The sequence below is a fragment of the Chlorocebus sabaeus genome, chromosome 14 (genome assembly GCF_047675955.1).
Source record: "Chlorocebus sabaeus isolate Y175 chromosome 14, mChlSab1.0.hap1, whole genome shotgun sequence".
Classification (NCBI taxonomy): domain Eukaryota; kingdom Metazoa; phylum Chordata; class Mammalia; order Primates; family Cercopithecidae; genus Chlorocebus; species Chlorocebus sabaeus.
The window spans coordinates 89,304,167-89,316,751 of record NC_132917.1 but is presented as its reverse complement, the minus strand read 5'-3'; positions in this window follow the sequence as shown (position 1 = coordinate 89,316,751).

The following is a 12,585-nucleotide window of genomic DNA, read 5'->3' as shown; positions in this document are numbered from 1 at the left end:
GTGAGCTGAGATCACGCCATTGCACTCCAGCCTGGGCAACTAGAGCTAAACTCCATCTCAAAAAAAAAAAAAAAAAAGGACAGCAAGACCAACCCCTCCTCTTCTCCTCCTGAGCCTACTCAACTAATGTTGAGGACGAAGATCTTTATGATGATCCACTTCTACTTAATAGTAAATCTATGTTCTCTTCCTTATGATTTTTAGTAACATTTTGTTCTCTAGCTTACTTTATTGTAAGAATACAGCATGCACTAGATGTAACATGCAAAATAGGTGTTAATCCACTGTTTATGATATGGTAAGTCTTCCAGTCAACAGCAGGTCATTAGTAAAGTTTTGGGAGAGTCACAAGTTATACTCGGATTTTCTACTGCACAGGGTTCAGAGCGTCTAACCCTCACATTGTTCAGGAGCCAACTACCTAAGAATATTCAGTAAGATACCCAAGTACTGTGATTTCTTCAAAATGGTTTCAAAATAGATGCCATGGTTCAGTAGTTAGCGCACACAACTGAACTACACTTAGTAGAGCAGGCAGATCCTTTTTCCAATTTTTAAATTAAAACCATAAAAATTGAGCAAGGGCACACTACAAGTATGTGATAATGACAGTCTTGAGGAAGTCACTATGACTTGCATGATAGTTTTTAAAAATGTAGGACAGCCAGGTACAATGATTCACACCTGTGATAAAAGAAAAACTTCAGGCCAGGCGCAGTGGCTCACGCCTGCAATCCCAGCACTTTGGGAGGCCAAGGCGGGCAGATCATGAGGTCAGGAGATCGAGACCATCCTGGCTACACGGTGAAACCCCGTCTCTACTAAAAATACAAAAAAATTAGCCAGGCGTGGTGGTGGGCGCCTGTAGTCCCAGCTACTGGGGAGGCTGAGACAGGAGAACGGCATGAGCCCGGGAGGCAGAGCTTGCAGTGAGCCGGGATCGTGCCATTGCACTCCAGCCTAGGCGATGAGCAAGACTCCATCTCAAAAAAAAATAAAGGAAGGAAGGAGGGAGGGAGGCAGGAAGGAAGGAAGGACTTCAGCCAAATTAAATTTAAAGGAGTTTAATTGAGCAATAAACAGTTCAAGAATTGGATAGCCTTCCCAGCCAGAGTAGGCTCGGACACTCCAGCGCAGTCATGCGGTGGAAGGTTTATGGACCGAAAATGGAAGTGAGGTACAGAGACAGCTGAATTTGGTTACAGCTTGGCATTTGCCTTATCTGAACATGGTTTGAACAGTTGGCTACATTTGGCCAAAACTCAGTGATTGGCACAAGTGTAGTCTGTTAACTCCACTTGTCACCATATACAGACAAACCTTTAGGCCACACTTATATATGTGAGGAGGCAGCTTTAGGCTAAACTTGATTTAACACCTGTATTCCAACACTTCAAGGCCGAGGCGGGAGGCTCACTTGAGCCTAGGAGTTAGAGATCAGCCCAAGCAACACAGTGAGACCTTGTCTCTGCGAAAATAAATTAGCCAGGCATGGTGGCATGTACCTGTAGTCCCAGCTACTCAGGAGACTGAGGCCAGAGGATTATTTGAGCCCAGGAGTTCAAGGTTGTGGTGAGCTACAAGAGCACCACTGCACTCCCTCCTGGGCAACACAGCAAGACCCTATCTCAAAAAGAAAAAAAATCATGACATAAGCAATTATGTGGAAATAAGGTCATACCTGTCAAAGTAATCAGCTGAAAGTAGTTGCCTCTGAGGTGCAGGAAAGGGGGAAAATGGAGGTAAGGGAACTACTGGTCTTTTTTAAAAAAAAAAAGACATAAAACTAACACTTCAGGTCAGGCAAAGTGGCTCACACCTGTAATCCCAGCACTTTGGGAGGCCAAGGCGGATGGATCACCGGAGGTCAGGGGTTCCAGACCAGCCTGACTGACATGGTGAAACCCTGTCTCTACTAAAAATACAAAAATTAGCTGGGCATGGTGGCGGGTGCCTGTAATCCCAGCTACTCAGGAGGTTGAGGCAGGAGAATTGCTTGAACCCAGGAGGCAGAGGTTGCAGTGAGCTGAGATTGCATCATTGCACTCCAGCCTGGGTGACAGAGCGAGACTCTATCTCAAACAACAACAACAACAACAACAACAACAACAACAACAAACAGTTCATTACCTCTGAATGGAGTGACATTAAACAATGTTTTAATAAATAAAAACACTACTTCAAACTATGGGCACATAAAACCTTGCTGAAAATAAAAACAAATTTAAAAATCTATTATTAATAGGACAGCATTTTAAGAGACTTTAAAGGACTTTTTTTAAGTATTTAAAAAATAACCTCAAATTTATAGAAGTCTTTTTATTTTTTATTTATTTTTATTTTTTTTTATTTTTATTTTTTGAGACGGAGTCTCGCTCTGTCGCCCAGGCTGGAGTGCAGTGGCCGGATCTCAGCTCACTGCAAGCTCCGCCTCCCGAGTTCATGCCATTCTCCTGCCTCAGCCTCCCGAGTAGCTGGGACTACAGGCGCCCGCCACCTCGCCCGGCTAGTTTTTTTTTTTTTTGTAGTTTTAGTAGAGACGGGGTTTCACCGTGTTAGCCAGGATGGTCTCGATCTTCTGACCTCGTGATCCGCCCGTCTCGGCCTCCCAAAGTGCTGGGATTACAGGCTTGAGCCACCGCGCCCGGCCAGAAGTCTTAGAATTAAAGTACAAAGAACTTTTATTTTACTAAATGACTTGAAAGTTCCTGACCTGACTCCTTATAACCCCTAAATACTGTGTCTTCTTAAAATTGTAATATAGCTAGCAAAATCAGAAAATCAACATTAATATATTTCTACCATCCAACCAACAGTTCCTATTCAAGTTTTGCCAAGTCAGGATCCAGTTCAGAATCACCACTGCACTTATTTCTCATGTCTCTTTCATCTTCAGTCTGGAACGGTTCTTTAGTCTTTCCTTAACTTTCATGACTTTTACACTTCTATTACAGGCCAATTATTTTGTAGAATTTTCCTTAATTTGAATTTGTTGTTTTAGGATTAGATTCCAATTATGTATTATTGGCAGGAACATCATAGAAGTGATGCTGTGTTCTTCTTGCTAGACTATCAGGAGGCACATGATTGCAATTTGCCCTATTACTGATGATGTTCATTTTGGTTACTTAAGGTGACACCTGCCAGATTTTTCCCTGTGGCAGCAATTCTCACTCCCTGTGTCCACCCCTTTTGGTTGTCCCCTTCCATACTGGCTGGCCATGCCCTTGTGACCTGCTTTGGCCAATGGAGAATAGCAAATATGACATAAGTGAGACATGGAAAGTTCTTGTGTTGCTGCCCTTATGCTGCTTTTGGAACTCAACCCCTATGTTCAAACTCTCCTGAATAATGAGACTTGTGGTCGCATCCCCAACACCCAGCTGACGATGAGCTCTTCCTGTCCCTAAAATATGAGGCCCCTTCACCATCCAGCCCCCATCCAGTTGTTGAGAAACAAGTATTACCTGTTTGAAATCATAAACAGTTGGGTGGTTTATGACACAGCAAAAACTAACTTACATACAACATGACCTCGTGAGTTTCTTAATTTCTCTGGGTCTCAGCTTTCTCATCTATAGGATGGAGATAAGGCAATCACCCTTGCTATTCTGAGGATTAAATGAGAAAATATATGGGAAGTGCTTAGCATAGCATAAATACTCAACACATACGGTAATTTTTTAAAAACCCTCTATATTAGTCCCTTTTAATTAAAAATTTAGTTAAAACAAAAGAAAAACAAAACAAAAACTTCTGCTGGCCAGACTAGGGGACCCCTCAGGCTAGATGCCCTCAGGCTAGATGCACTGATTTAGTAATTTTAATACTGGTAGGAGGCAGACAAACACCTAGGCAGATAGCAGCATGTCCCCAGTGAAACCCAACTTTCAAACCAAAGGCAGTTTAAAAGTCTGAAAGCTAAGCTACAAGTCTTGGATAAATCCATGGACTGAACTGAGAACCTCTCTTCCTGTTGGTACACTTTCCTCTGACTGATCCCAACCTTTCACTTTACATATATCTACCCTTCCCTAACTGGTTTTCTACAGTGTCATGCCACCTTCGAATGGTGCCTTTGTTTTAGCCTTTTTTGCATACTCATAAACCAATCAGCATGCAGTCCCCACTTCTGAGCCCATAAAAACCCCAGACTCAGCCACACTGAGAGAGAGACCACCCGACTTCAGGTCAGGGACTACCTTTCTCATCCCCTCTCCACTGAGAGCTGTTTCATCGCTTCAGAAAAGTCTTCTCTGCCCTTTTCACCCTACCATTGTCAGCAAAGGGTACGAAGAAGGCAGTAACACCACTGCCCTCCACACCTCCCCCACTGTCTGTGACCAGTAGCAGCCACTTGCCATGAGAAGCAGTGCAGGGCCAGGCCAGCCAGGGAGCCTCCAGCAGGAGCAGACAACAGGACTGACAGAGTTGTTAACACACACCCCCATTCGTTGTTAACATGCCCCTGTTTGTCAGGCTGCTGACGGTGGGACTAAAAACTGTTAGCATGGCTGTAACACCCCCTCTGAGGCTTCAAAGTCAGTGCTTTCCTGTTTGGGTGCCACCAAGTTCACTTCATCTGGATGTCAGAGTTCACCCTGGGAGTTGCTTCCAACAGGCCTGATCCAGCTGCAAGCCCCAAAGGGCACTTGGAGTGGCAGGCAAGATGAGGCACTCACTTGCTCACACACCCCCTCCTACTGGGGTTGAGCATGTAGTCTTGGTGGCTGCAGGATCCCCACCAGAGTGCAAGCCCAAGTGGGCAGGGCACTGCCTGCCTGGGGCAGAGCTAGGCATGGGCAGGAGCATCGAAGGCCAGAAGTCTGCAGTTGGAAAAGTGTCCGAGAAAAATCCTGCATCACTTTGGAAGCAGTCTTCCTATCCTAGAATGCCAGAGGGCAAACATCTGAAAGATCTGGAAGGATGAGGCAGCAGAGACCAAGATGTGACTGTGCACTGCCCCTGTGAGAGGCAATCGAACCAGAGCGATTCCATCTTGAATAGGGGCTGGGTAAAATAAGGCTGAGACCTGCGGGGCTGCATTCCCACTAACTTAGGCATTCTAAATCAGGATGAGATAGAAACTCCGCACAAGACACAGATCACAAAGACCTTGCTGATAAAACAAGATGCAGTAAAGGAGCCAGCCAAAACCAAGGGGGTGACGAATGTGACCTCTGGTCATCCTCCCTGCTCACTATATGGTAATTATAATGCATTCCCATGCTAAATGACACTCCTGCCGGTGCCATGACAGTTTACAAATGCCATGGCAACATAAGGAAGTTACCCTATAGGGTCTAAAAAGGGTAGGAACCCTCAGTTCCAGAAATTACCCACCCCTTTCCCAGAAAACTCATGAATAATCCACGCTTTGTTTAGCAGAGGATCAAGAAAAACTGTAAATATAGTCAGTCAAGCAGCTTATGCTGCTGCTCTGCCTATGGAGTAACCATTCTTTTATTCCTTTACTTTCTTAATAAACTTGCTTTCACTTTATAGACTTGCCCCAAATTCCTTCTTCCAAGAGGTCCAAGAACCCTCTCTTGGGGTCTGGATAGGGACCCTTTTCCAGGCTCACCCCCATCACAGCCCTAATCACTAAGGGACCCTCTAGGCCCTTCCCTGCCCTCCCCAGACTGTCTCCCTTAAACATGCTGGATGCAGGAGTGCATCAGTGACTCAGGAACATAGTATGGACCTCTGCAGACAAGAAACGACCCCTCACAGCATATCCACATACATGTATGTCGGTGTGCTGGGGCCAGTAGGCTATTAGTAACAATGTTACCGCTGCTTCAAGAAAGTTGAGGCTCAGAGAGATTAAGGACCTTGTCCAGGGCTATACTGGAGTTCAGGCCCGTGTGGTGTCATGGTCTGAGGTTTGAACTCCAACTGTTTAAAGAGCTGGGATAGAACTAGGGAGGGAGTGTGGTGGGTTCTTGGTCTAGCTGACTTCAAGAATGAAGCTGCAGACCTTCATAGTGAGTGTTACAGTTCTTAAAAGATGGTAGTCCGACGTTTGTTCCTTCAGATGTTCATATGTGTCCACAGTTTTTTCTTTCTGGTGGATTCACGGTCTCTCTGACTTCAGGAGGGAAGCTGCAGACCTTGGCAGGGAATGTTACAACTCTTAATGGTAGTACATCTTGAGTTGTGCATTCTTCCCGGTGGGTTAATGGTCTTGCTAGTTTCAAGCGTGAAGCTGCGGACCTTCGCAGTGAGTGTTACAGCTCATAAACGTGGCCTGAGTGCAAAGAGCCAGCAGCACCCAGATTTCTTGCAAAGAGGAAAAGAACAAGGCTCTCACCCATCAGAAAAGCCCTGGTTGGCGCTGGCAGCCTGCTTTTATTCCTTTATCTGCTTCCCCCCGCCGACATCCTGCTGATTGGTCCATTTTACATAGAGTTGATTGGTCTATTTTACAGAGAGCTGATTGGTCCATTTTGACAGAGTGCTGACTGGTGCATTTACAATCCCTGAGCTAGACACAGAGTGCTGATTGGTGCATTTACAATCCTCCAGCTAGACCCAGAGTGCTAGACAAAAAGTTCTCCAAGTCCCCACTAGGTTAGCTAGATACAGAGTACCAATGGGTGTATTTACAAACCCTGAGCTAGACACAGAGTGCTGATTGGTGTATTTACAAACCCTGAGCTAGACAGAGTGCTGATTGGTGCATTTATGATCCCTTAGCTAGACATAAAAGTTCTCCAAGTCCCTACTAGACTGAGGAGCCCAGCTGGCTTCACCTAGTAGATTCCGCATGGGAGCCTTGAGCGAGCTGCCTGCCAGTTCTGCGGATTGCACCCACACTCCTCAGCTCCTGGGCGTTTGATGGGACGGAGCGCCACGGAGCAGGGGGTGGTGCTCGTCGGGAAGGCTCGGGCCGCGCGGGAGCCCACCTCGGGGTGGGGGGTGCGGGCATGGCCGGCCGCAGGTCCCGAGCCCTGCCCGGCGGGGAGGCAGCTGAGGCCCGGCAAGAACTCCAGCGCAGCGCCGGCAGGCCGGCACTGCTGGGGGACCCGGCGCACCCTCTGCAGCCGCTGGCCCAGGTGCTAAGCTCCTCACTGCCCTGGGCCTGCGGCGCCGGCCTGCCGCTCCGAGTGCTGGGCCCGCCGAGCCCGCGCCCGCCGGAACTCGCGCGGGCCTGTGAGCGCCGCAGCCCGGGTTCCCGCCCGCGCCTCTCCCTCTGCACCTCCCCGCAAGCAGAGGGAGCTGGCTCCGGCCTCGGCCAGCCCAGAGAGGGGCTCCCACGGTGCCGTGGCGGACTGCAGGGCTCCTCAAGCACGGCCAGAGTGGGCGCCAAGGCCAAGGAGGCGCCGAGAGCGAGGGCTGCTAGCATGCTGTCACCTCAGAAACAGCGGGCAGATAGATGCTGGCTGGACTCCAAGAGGCCTAGGGTCTGCCAGAGGGACAACAGGTGAGGAAAACAGGCCTCCTGGTGGATGAGCGAATCCTCAGAGGAGAATGGGCGCAGACCCGGAGGGCCGTGAAAGTTATTACTGTCTTGGTCGCATAAGAAAGGGGGTAACTAGCGGTTTCTAGGCTGAAAAAAGGAGGTGGGCTGGAGGTTCCCCCCTCCAACCGCGGAGCACGCAGCCGCTCAGCAGGCCGCCACACAGGGTCCCCCACCTCCGCAGCTGCGGGGCCTGAACTCGCCAATAGTAGGTTCCTCCTGCACGCGCGGCTTCACCCTCCCTCCAGGGCTCCCGTTGCATTTCACTCCCTGTCTAAGGTCGCCCGCCGGTGACGGCAGAGGAGTAAGAACCGCAGCTCCCGAGGACAGAATCCACTCCAAGGCACCCTGACCGGCGTTCACCCCCACCCCAGCTGCGGCTCGCCACCCTGGTCCCCATGGCGCTGCACGATCTTCCCTTCCAACACCGAGGGCGCTGCAAGGCCGCCCTGTCCGTGCCACTCATTCATATTAGTGACTCCTCCCCCCATGCTTTCCTCAGGTGAGTTCCGACTGCTCTGCCCGAAACAGTTTCGTCCCACACTCTTACGGCAACTTCATCCCAAATTCCCTTCCGTTCTGGGCAAATACTGTCCTTTACCCGGCAGTGGGATCGCTCCAGAGCTTCCAAACCAGCTTCCCCGGGGCGCTGTGCAGGACCGGGCCCCTTGGTGGCCACGCCTCCTGGGCGCAGGGAGGGCGGGACATGCAAATGACGGCCCTCGCGACCAAGGAAAAGGGGCGAAAAAGATCGAAAGTCACTGTCAAGAAGCAGACAAAATGTCTCAAAGAGGGTATGTTTTCAATATAATGTTTACATCATAAAACGAGTGAGATTTTTACCGAAGATGAGGTTTCTCACCGTGACCTTAAGGTGAGTGCAAGAAGGGAGGACCTGGGAGGGCCCCGACAACTGCAATTGGTTTATAGGCTTTTTTTGGTTAGAATTTAAATGTAGTGTTTGTTTTTATTAGTTTAGTACACGAGTCTGTTCTGGTATTTAAAAGTAGAGTATTAAACGCAGGATTTATTTGGAAGCAGGAGGTGGAAATGGGAGCTTGGTCTATTTTGTGCATTCATCGACCAGTGCCCGTCATCTCATAAATACTAATAAGAAAAGACAGGCATGCTAGCAATTTAGAAGACATAGGTCTGCCGTTTCGATTAAATTTTCCAAAATGAGGTGGCTGACGCACAGCAATCCCAGCTCTTTTGAAGGAAGATTGTTTGAGCCGGGGAGTTCAAGATCAATGTGAGCAAATATGGCAAGACTTGAGTCTTCTGAGACAGCGCGATTCTGGCTCACTCAATGCATCCTTGGACTCCTGGGTTCATCCACATCAGCCTCTGGAATAGCAGGCGCGTGCCACAACAATGGACAAGTGTGAAGTTTTTTGTTTTCATATGTATGTATGGTTTTGGTTTTGGTTTTTGTAGAGGTGTTTTCCCCGCGTTACCCAGGCTAGTCTCAGACTCCTGGGATCTGGGCTCAGGGATCAAGCGATCTTCGCACCCAACCCCAAAGTGCTGGGATTACAGGTATGAGCCACTGCACCTGGCACTCTACCAAAAAAAAAAAAAAAAAGTTTTTAATTAGCTGGGTGTGGTGGCTCATGCCTGTAGTCCCAGCTACCTAAGAAGCTGAGGTGGGAGGATTGTTGCATGAACTCAAGAGGTCAAGGAGCCGTGATTGTGCCACTGCACTCCAGCCTGGATGACAGAGCAAGACCCTGTCTCAAAAAATAACAAATAAAGCTAAAAAGGAGGCCAAGCATGGTGGCTCACGCCTGTAATCCCAGCACTTTGGGAGGCCAAGTCGGGAGGATCGCCTGAGGTCAGGCGTTTGAGACCAGCCTGGCCAACATGGTGAAACCCTGTCTCTACTAAAAATACAAAAATTAGCTAGGCGTGGTGGTGGGCGCCTCTAATCCCAGCAAAGACGAATCATTTGAACCCCGGGGGGTGGGCGGGGAGTTGGAGGTTGTAGTGATCCAAGATCCCGCGACTGCACTCCAGCCTGGGCAACAGAGCGAGACTCTGTCTCAATAAAAAAATAAAAATACCAGCATAGCCAACATGGTGAAACCCCATCTGTACTAAAAATACAAAAATTAGCTGGACTTGGTGGCGGGCGCCTGTAATCCTAGCTACTCAGGAGGCTGAGGCAGGAGAATTGCTTGAACCTGGGAGGTGGAGATTTCACTGAGCTGAGATCGAGCCACTGCACTGCAGCCTGGGTGACAGAGACCTTATCTCAAAAAAAATAAGGAAAGGCCAGGTGTGGTGGCTCACGCCTGTAATGCCAGCACTTTGGGAGGCAGAGGTGGGCAGATACCCTGAGGTCAGGAATTCGAGACCAGCCTGGCCAACATGTTGAAACCCTGTCTCTACTGAAAATACAACAATTAGCTGGGGCGTGGTGGTGCACGCCTGTAATCACAGTTAAACCGGAGGCTGAGGCAGGAGAATCACTTGAACCCTGGAAGCAGAGGTTGCACTGAGCAGAGATCCACCCCTGCACTCCAGCCAGGGAGACAAAGGGAGACTCCGCCTCAAAAAATAAAAGTAAAAAAAAATAAAAAATAAAAGGGAAAAAGGCAGGTTTCATATTAAAACTGAGAGCATGAGGGCCAGAGCTGTACTAGAGTCATCAGTTATCTGGAGCACTGTTGTTCTGGTTGTGACTGCATTGTTGAACCTGCACACCTTGTGGATAAAGCAAGATTACACTATCTTCTGCTCCTAAAACCCACTTATTATTTTGTTCTCAGCTAGTGGATGTGTCAGATATTACATAATAAGCACAGATATTACCCTTGATCTTGGGTAGAAGCAATAAATTGCATTTTTGATTAAAAATCTTTGGTCTTTCTATAGGTAAAATAAAATTTCATTTGCAAAACTTATTTACTCCTGAGGGCTTGAGTTTGAGGACACAGCCATTGATTGGTAAAGGTGTGGTGTTTTTGAGTCTTTCTTCTACTGTTGGTGGAGGTGGACTTACATCATCCTTGGATACATTATGACAAGATTAAAGGAAGATGGAGAAATGAGTTGCTCTTTGAGGAAAGAACAGTCAGGGAAATCTAACTGCATAGTTCTTTTTCAAAATAAAAGCTGCATAGCAGCCTCACCTCATCTGTTACAAACCAGGACAGGACAGGCATGGTGGTTCAAGCCTGTAATCCTAGCATTTTGGGAGGCTGAGGTGGATAGATCACTTGAGCCCAGGAGTTCGAAACCAGCCTGGACAGTGGCAAAACCCTGTCTCTAGAAAGAAATACAAAAACTTAGCCGGATATGGTGTTGTACGCCTGTAGTCCCAGCTATTTGGGAGGCTGAGGTAGGAGGATCACTTGAGCCTAGGGAGGTCAAGGCTGCAGTGAGCTGTTATAGCTCCACTGAACTCCAGCCTGGGTGATAGAGGCAGACCTTGTCTCAAAAATAAATAAATAATAAAATCAGGACAAGGGAGTTGTATACCCTGGTACCCCCAAAAGAGATGTTGAAATGGGAGGTATGCAGTACTTGTTCCCCCTTTGTGGGCTAAGCAAGCATAGGCTTTACTTGCCTGTTGGAACTTTTGGCCCTCCAGGGTGAAACCGTAGACACAGGAGCAGCTTTGGGACAAGAGAGAGCCATGGAAATAATGGATAAAGCAAGCAAGAAAGTGATCTCTTTAGCATATAAATGCTCCACACCACGGTTTATTTCAGGGCTGGAAGAGCCTTAAGGAGTCTGGGTGGGGCAGCGCTTGTCCATCACAGAAACAAGAATATCCCTTTCTGATAAATTTCAGCATCTACAGCCCTTGGTAATGCCATCATGAAGTGATTCCTGGCCCAGCTCAGTGGCTCAGGCCTGTAATGCCAGCACTTTGGGAGGCAGAGGCGGCTGGATCACCTGAGGTCAGGAGTTCAAGACTAGCCTGGCCAACATGGTGAAATCATGTCTCTACTGAAAATACAAAAATTAGCGGGGCGTGGTGATGCATGCCTGTAGTCCTAGCTACTCGAGAGGCTGAGGCAGGAGAATCGCTTGAACCCCGGAGGCAGAGGTTGCAGTGAGCTGAGATTGCACCACTGTAGCCCAGCCTGGGCTACAGAGTGAGACTTCATCTCAAAAAAGGAAAAAAAAAACAAAAAGAAAGAAAAGAAGTGATTCCTGAGCCCTTTCGTGCTTTCACTTCAGCTTGTCTGATAATAACTAGCATCTGCCTTCTGTATATTAGATATCTTTCAAGTGTCCAGAGCTTATAAAACAGCAAGAGCAGAAATCCCACACACTGTGGGGAGGTAGAATGGAAGGAGGGCAGGCATTGGCCTTGGACTCAGAAGATGGACTTGAACATGCTAATTTGTATACGTGGCTAAGGGCAGGTCACTTAACCTCTTTAACCTTACTTTTCATCTTAAAATGGAATTAAAAAAAAAAAAATTTGCCTCAGCAAGGGTTATTTGAAGATGAAATGTGCCAGTACCATGTTAGCTGAATCAAATAATCAGAGCGCAACAATGGGAGCCCACAATAAAGTGTGAAATTTCGTGGTGCTGAGCCTGACATTCAGGGCTGCCCAAAGGTGAAATCTGTGCCTGCCTGCTAAATGGTGACAATAATCTCTCACCCAGACGGGGCAGCTACACAGCCTGGACTTGCAGGGGCCTCCATTTTGTTTCTTCTCCCACTTTATCTTCCTTTCTCCCAAATTTCTTCATATTGCAATATTTATTTATTTATTTATTTATTTATTTAGAGACGGAGTCTCGCTCTGTCGCCCAGGCTGAAGTCCAGTGACAGGATCTCGGCTCACTGCAAGCTACGCCTCCCAGGTTCATGCCATTCTCCTGCCTCAGCCTCCGGAGTAGCTGAGACTACAGGCGGCCGCTACCACGCCCAGCTAATTTTTTTGCATTTTTAGTAGAGACAGAATTTCACCGTGTCAGTCAGCATGGTCTGGATCTCCTGACCTCGTGATCTGCCCACCTCGGCCTCCCAAAGTGCTGGAATTACAGATGTGAGCCACTGCGCCCGGCCTTTTTTTTTTTTTTTTTTTTTGAGACAGAGTCTCACTCTGTCGCCCAGGCTGGAGTGCAGTGGCACAATCTCGGCTCACTGCAACCTCC